An 11,784-nucleotide genomic window follows, 5' to 3' on the forward strand; every position below is an offset into this window, starting at 1 on the left:
CATCTGATATCATATCTTTATCAAAGTGATACGAGAGACAGACAGACAGACAGACAGACAGACAGAAAAGAGAGGGTAAGAGAAAACGAGGACAACAGTATATAAAGTGAGACAAAAAGCGTCAAATGCGTTTGGTCTTTGGTGGAATTTTGATGATCCACACGCGCCTTTGGTTGAATTATAAACATTATCTGTTCATCATTGCTGCACAGGCATTGACTGGCACAATACGAACAAAGGCAAAACTTAGACCATTTGATTTTCCCCAAGAAGGGCCTTTTTGTGGTCGTATATATGTGAATAAGTGAGGTTTTTCAGCCTCCTTGTTTATCTCTTTCTCTCTCTCTATTTCCGTCTCTTAGATGCCCCAAAGGATGCGTTTTGACGTGACCGCCGTTTGCACCTAAGTGGCGTCATTCAGTGTCCCGCGCTTTACCTTACGAACACGAGACATCCACGCCATGTACTGTGTAAAATAAAACGAACCGGAATTCAGCTAATGGTTGGTGCGACATGTAAAGTGTCTACGCGCGCCAAAAGCACACGGTGTATGCACCGAATAGATATAACATTATGTATAAACATGAAGTCATGTACATGTACCATTACTTTGAGCCCGACGCGTGATACATATTTACATAAAGCCCACGCACACGCCCCATATTACGTATTAAGTAAAGACAAAACGACCGACAAACACGATTACATGCAAGTAGGTTTGACGTATATTTACATATATTACGATTTGTCCGATTATATAATCATAGTATATATTAATGATGAATATATAGTTGTCTTCTTTTTTGCTCTCTTATATAATAGTGCATATATAAACGTATATCATATATAATTATATAATTGAATTGATATTTGATAGCCATGATTTAAGCAGTGGATACCTTTCACATCCAGAAACTCAATCATACATACCTCACCTTGCTTCAACTGCAACTCTGTATTTATGGGAGAAGTGAGAAAACGGTCTCTTGTACGCGCAGAATAGAGTCCCGAAGATGCAGATTATATAGATCCGACACAAACTTCTTAAAGATGTAATCCAATCCACCCGTTACGACCGATCCTAATCGCCCTCCAAGAACACACAATCTCCTAGTTAGAATCCATTATTCCACAAATTCCGCCAACTGTTAGAAAATGATGACCGCATGTGCTTCTGTGATATCGATCTCGTTGCAATCGATACCAAATGTCATGCCCCCACTTTAGCAGCCGATGGAGCTTTTAACAGGAACACCCGCCGGAGCAAAACGCTTCGATCATAATCCAAAACATTCGTACATTGAGTTCATGGACGTTCAAACGCAGTGGAAGCTCGTTGCATGGGCAGTGTTCTGTTTACGCAGACCATCAATTGTTACTCGATGCGCTCGTGCTCTGTACACACTAGGAATTTCTTTCACACACCTGTCAGCGATCCCAAATCCATTAATGTGATTTCATTCTTCAGAACCAATATTGTAAGAACACGAATATTTCAGCAAACCGATGTATTCTGCTCTCTATAAACACGTACAAATCGATTGAGAGATCAAGTTCACAGAAATAGGGGATGTTTTTCCATAACTTGAGATGGTCAATTTGCCCCTGACAATGTCGTCTCAGGTTGAGTTCGGTTAAGAATGCACTCCTCATCTGGATTGAAATATACTCTCATCAAGGATAATATCTCGACAGATGCTGGAATATTTTGCTCAGACACGCGACTAGCAGAAACGCCAAAGTAAAAGCGAGATCGAGCGAGAGCTAGAATCAGAAAGTAAGAGAGGATCCAACGGGTGATTATGCGAGCAGTGTGGTTATTTTAGAATGAAATCAATCTTCGCGCGCTTATCTCGACGTCGTGGCGGTTTCTGCGATGCCTGTCGTCTGCCCCGATGCTCACCTCTCTCTCAGTAGTGACGTACATAGTCAGCATCCCTCGAGCCGAAACGGGGCGCTAATTTAACCCATCGACGGCGAGACTTGGCCACGTGATCTCCTACGGAACAACCTCGCACTGGCGTTTGCCTGCATTTCCCCGCGGTATGAATACACTCACAAAAGCTGAAGTACAACATAATAGCACACCACACGCAAAAAGTGTGTGCAACATCACGAGCGGGGCTGACTGGAGAATAATAAGTGGATGCATCGCATTTTGGAATTGTGGTTCAAGGATGTAAGACGCAAAATGCGGTGTCGGGGAAAAACATTGCCGATAGCATTACTCCATTCGACTGTATGAAAATGAGTTCGAACGTGGGGAGCATGTGTAGATGTTAAATCGGTTGGAATAATTACGTTCAGAAGCTGGATTACTTATTGAAGTTTTTGTGTTGAAATAAAGTGGCTACTAGTAGGCCCTATGTGTTATAAACAAATTATTTCTCGTCAGTGTTGTCATGGAGCTACTCCGTGGTGTTGCTAAGCATACAGATATTTTTTCGTATATATGCCCTTGAAATTTTCAGAATAAAGACTAATAAACGTCGCGTTGCTTAAAAGTATGAAAATACTTTATATTATGTCCCATCCCCTTCGAAAAAAAAATCACTGAAAAATTGTTTACATGCTGATTATTTTCTAAAGCAATAATAATAAGCTTTGCAAATATTCTGACGTAATTATATGCCTCACCATGTCTGCCAGATGAAGCAACATCCTAAGAGAAGACAATACAAGAGAGAGAATTTTTGTTGTTGCTGTTGTTGGGTTTTGTGTGCGTGTTGGGGGATCTTTTATTTGTCGTCTTAGCTTCCAGGGTGAGAGGCAGCCCTTTGAGGCCTGAATGATAGATTGTCGCAGGGCAGCGCACGTGCTCGAAGGCGGAACAAAAGCATCATCAGCTATTACTGGGCCGCGCCCCGGCCGCCCTGCATCAACAGCGAGCCGAGGAAAACCTCAACACTCCCGCGTGGGGTTCGGCACGAGGCCCCAGCGACTCCGCTCGTCTGCCATTAATTTAAGCTAATTGCTCGGCAGCGAGAGAATACAAAAGGTCTCTTCCGAGTCATGGCGAGCGACTGTAAGACGGAGAGAACCTGGAGGAGAATCGAAGGAACAAAAGGAAGTAGTTATGACGAAATTGCAAAATGCTAGCAGTGTTTGAGATGGATGGGGATACGGAAAGAAGTGAAGGAGAATGTTCCCTCGGAGAGAAATCGGTTTTTGGACGTGACCAGACGAGAAATGGAAGCAATGGAAATTAGGCGAATTTGGGGATATTGTAAGAAAAGTAAAACTTTGATTCTCCACCCCAATTACGTTACTTTCCTTCAAAATAATCCTCCTTGAGCAACTATCCTCACATACTTGTCGAAGTTCTCTGTCAAAGGAATCGAAGGCATCTGTCGAAGTCCTCTTTATCATCCCAGGGTGTTTGTGAAAGATTCTTTCTAGAGCCTGAATCGAGGCGAGCTAGAATATCGCATTCAATCAGCGAAAAATGAACATATTTTGCTACCTCAAAAGAAGGTCAAATTTGGCACACATTGAGATAGTTATTACGATAATGGCATGTTAAAAGTGAAGAAAACCCAGTGGTAAGTCCTGTAACACATAGTGACAAGGAGAATTGAGTATTACATTTCTCCTGCCCCGAGAGCTAATGTAATATGGCTCACGTGTGCGTCATCTTATCTGCTTCAACACACTGAACAGTTTACGCAAGATGTATCTTGAGCCTGGAAGAACAATAAGCATAATATTAAATTGTACCTTGGAGTATAGAGAACTTTGTCGAAATAACATGATTCAAGCGTTCAGAATCATGGCGGTCAATGTGACGTCAACACATGAAATAACACTTCATCTAGCCACTGCTATATTGGTCATCGGGAGACTTAAATGAACACTGAACAGGTGGCAATGTAGTGATCAGTATTTGTTACCAAACTTAGATTGTATCTTGCCTATAGTATACTCGCTAGTCCATTAATAAATGCTTACAAGAACGGTCCAGCCACAGTAAGCGCTTGGCGTCTACAACTTCAGATTATGGCTGAGTTGAAATGTCGTGATTAAAAGCAGAGTGGTTGGTTGGAAGAGGATGCTGATGTAAGTTAGATGCAGTGTGATAAAAGGTGAGCCCCGTGTACCTTGAAGTGAAGGAAAAGAAAGATAGAGACAGATACCAATAGATAGAAAGGGAGATAAATAGAGGCAGATATACCCGAGGGAAGAGAAATTGAGAGACAGAGAGAGAGAGAGAGAGAGAGAGAGAGAGAGAGAAAGAAAGAGAAGCAGGCAGATAGGTAGATAGATAGATAGATAGATAGATAGATAGATAGATAGATAGATAGATAGACAGATAGATAGAGATATATATGCGCAGAGGTAGATAGAAAGACAGATAAATTGATAGATGTGATAGATAGAGAGAGATAGAGAGAGAGATATTGGATACAGATAGACAGACAGACAGACAGATAGACAGAGAGAGAGAGAGGGAGAGAGAGAGAGAGAGAGAGAGAGAGAGAGGATGACAGAATGAGAGAGAAAGATAAGATGAGAGAGAAAGAGATGGAGAGAAAAAAAATAACCACTATGATGCAGAGATGATAACGTGGAGGTTGACTTCATCCATAGTGCCTTAATTCCCTGGAGGGCGCCGCCTAGAGGCAATCCGTGTCAACAGACCACCAGTGAGGGCCAAACCGTTCCATGAATCATCATCCAGCAAAGTTTCTCCGGATCGACCACCGCTCGCGGGGTAAATGGCGCAAATAGGCCGGGGAGAAGGTGAAAATGACGAGCTCGAGGAGAAAGAGGAAGCAGAGAACTTGTCATTGTGTCACGTAGCCAATCCCCAAAAGACTTCTTCCAGGGGGCTAAGAAGCCAGGCGTATTTGCCGAACAAGGGGGAATAGTCGCCAAGACAAAATCTATAGTTATGTCGTGAATTGGAGGATCAGAAACTGACAGCGGATGACATGATGGTGATGGTGAGTCTCCGCTCTTCTCCCGTACTGGGCATCATCATCGGATGGTGACTTAGAGATCTATTCCCCTACCTCTTACCTTAATACTGGAGGACAACGACATTGCGTTCTCGAGAAGAAGAAGAAAAAGATGCCTGAGGGATTATTGTTTAGACGGCATCGTTATGGATAGCGTCGAGAATGTGCATGAAGGAAGACATGAAGACATCTTAGATTGCTCGCTAGATATTTCTCGAGAGAGGGTTGCTTTAAAGATAATCTTCGGAGCTCTTTCGGATGGAGCGCGCTCTCTTTGTCAGAACACATTTGTGGAGCGCTGGATTAGGAGGCGACGAGCCTATTCCACCGCTATTAGTGCACCGCGAAATCTTTCCCCACATCGCAAGAACCTTGTCTCCAGGCGGTACTCATTCCAGTTTACTACATCGACGACTCGCTCTTCTCTTCCCTTTCTCTCCATCTCCCCCCCTCTCTCTCTCCTTCTTACTCTTCTCTTCTATTTTTTTCCTCCTCCATTTTTTTCTTATACTCTCCTCTTTCTCTAAGCTTTCTTTTATTCTCTCTTTTGTCCTTCACATTATTTTCCGCTCATCTCCATCCCTGTATTAGTCTTCATGCCCTCTATTTTCCTTCCTATTTCCTCTTCATGTTCCTCCTGCATACTACCTTAATCTTTGTAGCCCACAATCATCTCGAACCCTCATCGAATCAAAGGGAGACATCAGATGTAGGAAACTGTGAACATCTCACAGAACGCATATATGCATTTCAGTGATAAATGTTTACATCGCGTAAGCACACTACAAGACACATTGGCATTTTGCCTCTCCCGCCACTAATCTTCGAGGGACAAACAACCTCTAATCATACATTCCTGTGAAAACAAAAACAAAAACAGAAAAACTTATGTCACTAAGAAATTACATCTCGATTACGAAAGCAAATGAATTTCCGAATCTAATTTACAATTAGTTTTATTGTATCACTATTTTATATCCATCTCTTATTCCTTTCTTCCTCTAACATGTCTAATATATTATATATATACACACACACGCATAATATGATTTCATCTCTGTGCCTTTCCTCTCTCAATAACCATATTTGATTTAATATCCTTCAGCGATGTGCTCCACCCCTCCCTCTCCTCTAGACCTCAGGGATCCTTCTCCTTACCCCCCCCCCCTCCTCATGATGACCCTTTTTGTCACTCATTCTTTCCTCTTCATGATATTACTCTTCAACAATAGATTCAACAATAGATGTTTCTGGCATTTATTCTCCCAAGCATAAAAAACAACAACAAAATAAACATACTAGCTGATCCGTAGGTATCTATCATTACATTCTAACAGTAATGCCAGCCCCTTCACAAGATACAGTGAGTTTTGGAATATTACCAAACACATGATACATTGATAAGCCATCTTAGAGCACAGTCCCAAGTCACCTGCTCAACTCTCCATACCCTGAAGGTTCTTTTTTTTTCAGTCATTTGTAGAACAGCTACATAGAAAAAGAAAGAGAGAGAGAGAAGGGAGTGAAAGAAAGAAAGAAAGAAAGTAGTAAAGAAAGAGAATATCTCATTATGCATTCCTTATGGATCATCTCGGGTTTCAATTCCTTCGAATCTATTGTCTTCGAACAAGAGCGCGGGAAAGGCCTTTTTTTTTTTTTTTACAACACGACGCGGTTTTACAATGTGTTCACATCTTAGAAAGACAGCAATGTCTCAGGCACGCCAACTCAACGCACTGAAGCACAAAGAAAAGCAAATCGATATGACGTATTGATTGTCGTCACAAAGGACCACACTCCCTCTAACATCTCAGACAAAATTGCATTGTGTCCCGCGAAAACTCCCGAGGCAATGTTAGCACGCCAGCATCGATCAAAGAGCGCCCAGTTCAGAAGGGGTTGTTTCAAGACACATGGCCTTTTAGGCGCTTCGCCTTCCCGAATTACAAGGCAGACATTTCGCTGAACTAACCAAAGCCACAAATGATTCTGAACACTCTTTTCATGATCAGCATTTTTCTTGAGTCTGTGGTAACAAGTACTGGTAAAATCTTGTTAGCCGTAAAGGCTAACTCAAAATAGAGATGAAAACTTAGTTCTGATTTTTTTTTGAAAGCGAGACCATTTCTTACGTTCTCAAGGGCATTGAATGAAAAAAAAAAGTATAGTATTGTTTCACAAGTACATTCATATTTCAAAGGGTTCGTGCAGTAGCGTGTGTTTTCTTTCGTAGAGAGGGGGGGGGGGGGGGGAGGGAGAGAAAAGAAAAAAAATGTGACCCTGCATCACAAAAACACCAAAACGTCACCAGACATGGATTCTGAAAGAGCAGCCTCTAGATGCTTTGAAATTATGTATATCATAACCTGATAAAAATAGACTTTCCTAACCTATCTAAATAATGGAAAGAAAGTAGGGCCTACATCCTATGGAAAAGGCTTGTGCTAAGAAAAGAGGCTTTGACTTTTAAGGTCTTCTCAAAAATCTCACCATGCTGTGATAATTATATGCAATGAATGGGACATAGAATGGGATGCAAAACTCTGTAGCAAAGACAATAAAGGAATTATCAAATTAACCTGAGATTCTTCATACTCTTTTAGCCCATTCTATGTATGACTGATGCTTATGTAAAATGAATTTTGAAGAAAATGGAAATGAAATTCCACATTTTGAAGAAAAGACTACTTGCAAAGACAGAATGTTAATGATGCTTTTATAGTCTTCTCGTTAATTACTAATGAAGGATTGTCTTCTGTCCGGTTTGTTTGTTTGTCTGTTTGTTTGTTTGTTTGTTTGTTTGTTTGTTTGTTTGTTTGTTTGTTTGTTCTAATCAAAAGGCGTAAATCTACAAACACAATCAACTTTAAAGGCAGATGTTCTCTTCCCCACTTTAAGAATCAAATGAAACAACTAACAAATGCTCTGATTATTACACAAGAGATTGGTCTCACAAAGTTGTCTTCTCTATAGAACTTCTTTTTTTCTACTTTGAGTCTACGCAAGCTGTTTTCTAGTCCATATTTAGCACAGGCGGGGCAGCGTTACGGTCTACCACACTGCACTAGCCTGGGGACGTGTTCATGCCCACCAATATGAAACTCGCTACGCCCGCAAGGGTTTGGAACTAGAAACATGATCCTGCATGTAAATCCTAATCGCCGACTTGAGGATACCATACTCTGACCGACCACCACACACAATCTCTATCTCGTCTCGTCTTCTACCTCATGTGTGACCACGCATACGTAAGTGTCGCTGTAATTGGAGTGCGTCTAGGTGAAACCACATCATGCTGATGGGCAACGAAAAATTCTAACTTCTCAGTCTAAAATAGGCCTACTTATTACAACAGACTTTCAAAAATAACTAGAGCGTTGATCCAAACGGTAAAATGTTGGATTGTTGAATAACTCTTTCATATTATAGCACCCAAATAATTATGTCGTATGATTTACCATGATTATGAGTGACAAAATACGATGAAATGTTGCATCACAGAAATAGTTCATTCTTTGATATGCACCAAAACGATATAAGTCTTGCCCAAAGACTAGACTACTCTCAAATGTTGGATATTTGCGGGTGGCGGGTGTGACTTTTTGGCAACATGACTCGCAATGAAATCTGCGTTCCCTCGGTGGGGTAAGCCACACCACTGGTATCCATTTCACGGCTGCCATTCTGACTTTACACTGTTATGGTAATTTACGATGATCCAGTCATCTGAATTGATTGTGACCTGCTTTCCAGATATCTGATCGTGCCTTTTACTCTGCTGTCTCATATTGTGATGAGATATTTCCTCAGAAAGTTTGAAATGATATAGGATTCTGGAGTACATTTTCAGTAAGAATATCTTAATGATTGCTATTTTGCAGCTACCACAAAATCTGTCGATTGAAACAGACTTTCTTCCTAAGCAGTATTCTTTTTTTTTTTCTTTTGGATCATGAGTAATCTGCACCAAATTAGCAATTGAAAACGGTTTTTGAAATCCAGGACTGGATCAATTCGCTTTCAGTTGTTGCTAGGCATTGATGTATTTGTGAAATAAATAAAAACTGGTGGATTCCCCCCCTCCCCCCGCAACTGTATGTTTTTTGTGTGTTGCCATATTTGCTGTACGAAGATAATAATGATAATGTGTTCTCGCACTGATGTTTAAGCCTTTCTTTGCCATTGAGTCAAATTATGCAAAAATTTTACACATAACTATGGACAGGTGATAAAATGTGACGTGCAGAGATTTAACATTAACTGTGACATCGCCCATGTGGAGAAAATATACGTATATTAAAATACAAGACACCAGGAGACTGTTTCATGAAAATTGTCGGCCCTGACAAATAATTGTCAGTTTTTGACAATCGCCATCGTAACAGTCGGTGACCAGAGCCTCTTGACCAATCAAGACAAAAGATAATTTTTGCAGAAATTGTCAGACGCTGACAGCATGGATTGATAACTTTCATGAAATGGTGCCCAGGACTGAAACAACTGCACCACCTTCTTGTATTATGATATCGATTGCATTTTTCCCAATTATACGTTCGTAGTTATACAGACACACTGCCGCTGCCTCTTTGGGGATTATAATGCGTTTGTTCCGATTAGTTTGTTTTGCTTTATCTCTTTCTTCATAGGAGCGATACAAACAGGGGGCTCTGTATTTCAACGAATAGGTTATATTTCCTGTTATATAAGGTAATGAATCCGGGTCCCCCCCCCCCCCCCCCCCCAGAATATCAGGTTTATTTTCACAGCTCATTTTGAGTACTTCTGAAGTCGTGTCACATGTGTCCTTGAAAGGGGTTTAGCACGAATCACGATTGAGGATCATTATTTGTAATTCATGTTCAGTGCACGTGGAATTTACAGTCTGGGAATTTCCCTGCTGATTCCAACCCGTTCCCACGCGGTTCCCGATTTAGGCAAAGTGATCACACAATTTGAATATTAGACTTGTTAGATACTGCTCTCAGCATGGTTTGCTCACGCAACGCACGCAACGCATTTTAAGAGGTGTAAATCGTCAGTCATCAATTATCATTATCATTACAAATTACGCGTGACTCGCAACTGCAGCTCTTTATTATTCTTCGGGTAAAAAAAAACGTGAACAGATTAAAGGAAAACGTGTATGTTTTAACACTGAGGGAAAATGTCAGAGTCATAAATAGACAGATAAATAGATAGATGGCTACATAATGGATAGTGACAATATATACATGTATGGGAAAGTTTGAGGAGTTACTAGTATAGTAGTGGGTAAAATGCTTGTAACTAGATTAGTGTTTGATCTTGCCATACTTCAATCTCTATGTAAATTTGTCTCCATATAATGAAGACAAACTTGCATTGCAAGGTGAGAAGAGAGGTAGAAAACAGAGGAAATATGAACTATTGTTCGCTTTAAAAGCATTTTGGATTAAATTTAGAAAAGTAAAGGCTTCATCGACTCTCTGTAATTGCTAATCAATCGGCAAAAATTGATAATGACGAAAATATTTGCCGCCATTAACTTATTCTTCACTTATTAAGTTAGCCTCCTCAAACAATTATAGAAATACACAATATGGCATGATCTTTAGTCATTTATCACGTTTATTGTATAAATGATTTTGCGAACTGACATGCGGTTTGTGCTTTAGAATCGAAATTATTATTGCATGTCTGGAGATTTCTTATGAATAAGTTCAATTTCGTTTCATTTCATGTCATTCCTGAACTCACGGTCTGGAATGTTTTACACAAGAAACAGAATAGGAGCTACACTGCAAAAAGTCCGGTGTTAAATGTAAAACACCGAGCTGGTGTTAAACTGCCGGTGCTCATTCATGGTGTTAGATTAACACCTCCGGGTGTCATTTCAAAATATAAAATTGTTTTGTTTTTTAATAGTTTCTTAGTTACTGAATTTCTTGTTAATTCTGAACTTCAACAAGACGATGAAGAATTTTCCGATAAAGTACTTGATTTTTGAAAAAAAAAATGTGTAAACAAATTTACACCACAGTAACACCAGTTGATGTGGTCTCCTATTAAAGCTGGACGGGTGTTATACCATTGAAATTAACACCACCAATATCAAATCAACACCACGCGGTGTCATTAATGAATTAACTCTAGCGCAGTGTCAAAAGTATCACCAGCTATACAGTGTCAAATTAACACCACGAAGTGCCAGGTGAACACTTTTTAACACCGTCACAATACATTTTCTACACCTGTGGGTGTGGTCCTCTATTGAAGATTGATCGGTGTTAGATTTAACACCCGTGGTGTTAAATCTAATACCGATATTTTTACAGTGTACAGTATGTTGATGCGTTGATGACAACAGCAAGAATGATACCCTTCATCAATAACCACGAAGAACGTGTTTGAAGGCTTACAACTATGTTGCCAGACAGTTGACAGTGGTTGCTCAGCATATTTATGCAAGGGATTAGGCCTAACTGTACAGATAAGCAGATTGACTGGTAAGACCGTGGAGCTACGGATTTGTCTTGAATTCCTAATGTCAATATTACATCAGTCGGCCTATGTCTGATTACTCCGAAGGTGAAATTATTTTGTCTTGTACATTGTAAAATGAAGAAATAATGTTGCCTTGATCTGATCGTCACTTAAACTCTCAAAAGATAAATGCTTCCAAAAGTAAAGCTACCTAAGGAACCATCTCCACCCAAAAATCACCGATCCTTCATTGTCCGGGTAGCGGGTGTCGGGCGTATAAATTTCGGCGCCTCAGTGGCGCAACGTAACCGGAACACGATCTTCCCGTGTGAATATCGGAGATCCAACGCCTCTGACGCAGGCT

Source organism: Diadema antillarum, unplaced genomic scaffold (genome assembly GCF_040938485.1).
Source record: "Diadema antillarum isolate AM-2024a unplaced genomic scaffold, OU_Dant_1.0 seq00001455_RagTag, whole genome shotgun sequence".
Classification (NCBI taxonomy): domain Eukaryota; kingdom Metazoa; phylum Echinodermata; class Echinoidea; order Diadematoida; family Diadematidae; genus Diadema; species Diadema antillarum.